The sequence below is a fragment of the Triticum dicoccoides genome, chromosome 3B (assembly GCF_002162155.2).
Source record: "Triticum dicoccoides isolate Atlit2015 ecotype Zavitan chromosome 3B, WEW_v2.0, whole genome shotgun sequence".
Taxonomy (NCBI): Eukaryota; Viridiplantae; Streptophyta; class Magnoliopsida; order Poales; family Poaceae; genus Triticum; species Triticum dicoccoides.
This window is the reverse complement of record NC_041385.1, coordinates 531858973-531861460: the sequence shown is the minus strand read 5'-3', so window position 1 is coordinate 531861460 and position 2488 is coordinate 531858973. Positions and strand designations below refer to the sequence as shown.

Sequence of the window (2488 nt, the reverse complement as noted above, 5' to 3'; positions counted from 1 at the left end):
ATAAAACAAAAAATTACGAATAGGAACACAAGCCTTTGTTTTCTCCCTAACAGATTGACTTGGAGCATGTAAATGCTCAACTTGCGATGATAGCATGCAGGTATTCATGTGTTTACTGATGGTGTAACTTGCACAAGTAACTCCATTCTTAGTCTGACAAAATGATGACAGGTTCCATGTCTCCATGGAGCTGCCAGATCAGAGAAACAAAAAAAATGAGAACAGGAGTAAACCGGAGATGTCATGAATATAAATTTGTCAAAGGTGCAGGGATCAATGCACGGTATTTATCAAACCGAAACATGCTAATTGGTTTGGGAGTACAACATTCACTTGCTTTTATGTGGGGTGTCTACCTGGTTGATGGTGGATGTAAGTGTGAAGGAGGCAATGTAAAACAACCCAGCAAGGCCGAAAGACTCGCATAAGGGCATAGTCTCCATAAATACTTGATTTAAGCACCAAAACTCGGATCAAAGCATAATATAGCAATAGTGGTTCAGCATAAAGCAACATTTTAGGGGCAAGCATAATATACATATGATTCAATACAAAGTATAACATATACAGTAATAGTGGTTCTTTACAAAGGGCAAGCATGTGTATTTTTTTGGTTTGATTTGCACTGTGCTAATGAAAATAATATCACAAGCTTCTTTAGTTAATACAGATGAATATGAAACCCCAGGAAGATAAAAAGTGAAGTAGTATACTACTGTTTCTGAAGCATTTGACTACATACATGAAGTGCTTTTGAATATAATATGAATTTCCACCGTCCTAAAGGGAAAGTAAATATAGAAACACAGCGTTTATGTTATAGGCATTGTTATATATCAAAGAAAGAGGCGAAAAAAGGCAAAACACAAACAATTTTATAGTGGAGAACTGGACATACAACTGGCTGGCTTCCTGAGGCTGAAAATGTTCACATGTTATATATTACCCACTTTACCTCTAGTATATATACAACTCAAGGCATTATAGAAGTTCGGTACGCAAGAATTAACATGAGTTTGTTTGTTCAAAGGGCTTCTTCCCCGTGAAAGGCTCACATTCTGACCACCAAAAAAAAGGTCCCTTGCAGCAGTTGCAGAGCTTGCTCGGCAGAAGGCCTGAATATGCACTGACAGGAGTAATTTAGCCACATCTCTTCCCAACAGGGATCTTGACATGGACGACTTCCCCATATGGAGCGAACACTTGACATTGGAGTCATGGCCTCCAACAAATATCTGAGAACAAAGAAACCAATATGTTCAACACACTGAAAATCAATTGGTGTAATACAGAAAAGTAGAACTAAGAACGCACGGTGGTATTGTTACGATCATTGTCAGAATGAGCTCCTTCAGTATTTGTATTGGTATTGGTACTGTAATGAAAGCAAAAAAGAGTGAAGGAAATACGTTGTCTAAGACTTGTTAAATAACAAAGGACAAGTAAAGCCTACAGGCTGAAACTATTGCAGATTCAAAAAGCACATCCCATATTTAATTTCAAAATGAGCATAGATATGAACCTGAACTATTTTATCTAAACATATGATTAGGATAAATCTGTGGTTAGGATAAGCCTAAAAGAGCTAGATTTACATGCCTGAGACACTGTAGATTTTATATTCAAGCATATAGTCAGGATTGTTGCCCACGCTGCTTCTTCTCAAAGCTGTCAACCACGGTGGCATGCCTTGCCATGAGCTTCTCCTACATCTCCCTCTCCTTCGCAACCAAGCCCTCTAGCTGTAGCAACAATGCACAAAAAGTATGATTTATTTTTGGTAATCAGAATAAATGCGGAAAGGCGGTCAAGATTTAGATTGCACGACATAGCAAAGGAAAATATGTTTCTCAATTTCATTTTTTTTATATACAACATAAATGCGGCCGCTTGAGCAAACCTTTGGCCATATCTGATAAGACTGAGGGGATGACTATACAGATAACAATAGCAGCTTCAGCTCTTTCGCTAATTCCTTAAACTGTGCATCAACAGCTTTACGAGCTGCTTTGCAAGATTTAGCGTCTCCGGTCCTAGACAAATCGTGCAATGATGTCTCTAGCTTATCATGAACAGCTAAGCAATGGTCAAAGATACCCTGGATTTGCTGAACAGTGGCTTGCACCTGCACCAGGAGAACAAAAGAGCCATCAGAAATCAGAACTGCAGAATACTAAAGTTACATAATCAAAACAGTACAGAAAAAACTGCACAAAGATGACCACAAACTCTTTATTTACAAGGGGAAAAATATCATTCATTATTCCAACCCATAAACTTAAGGTCAATCCAGTTTAGAAAGTGGTAATGTCTCCTACCTATTAAATCTTAGGTTTAAATTTGATCTGAAATAAGTAGCACATACAGGCCTAAGTACTGCGGATTCAAAATCACATGTTGTATTTTATCTCTTACTAAGCTTATGACCTGAATTAAACATGTGGTCAGATCCATTGCAAGATAAATGAGCAAACTGTGGACTGAGAAT

At 37.8% G+C, this 2488-nt stretch overlaps 2 long non-coding RNA genes across 2 annotated transcripts in view; both read right to left on the bottom strand.

Moving 5' to 3' along the window:
* Nucleotides 1-913: 913 nt before the first annotated feature.
* Nucleotides 914-1380, bottom strand: LOC119276924. The gene is made up of 2 exons (XR_005136865.1): nucleotides 1315-1380; nucleotides 914-1235 (listed from the first exon to the last, which is right to left on the bottom strand). It is a non-coding gene; the product is annotated as an uncharacterized LOC119276924 (long non-coding RNA).
* Nucleotides 1381-1601: 221 nt separating this feature from the next.
* LOC119276923 overlaps nucleotides 1602-2488 on the bottom strand; it is a 2134-nt gene continuing 1247 nt past the window's right edge. Inside the window, exons 2-3 of the long non-coding RNA XR_005136864.1 lie at nucleotides 1901-2125; nucleotides 1602-1742 (exon numbers count right to left, since the gene is read on the bottom strand). This is a non-coding gene — a long non-coding RNA (uncharacterized LOC119276923). The remainder of the gene's footprint in view (nucleotides 1743-1900; nucleotides 2126-2488) is intronic.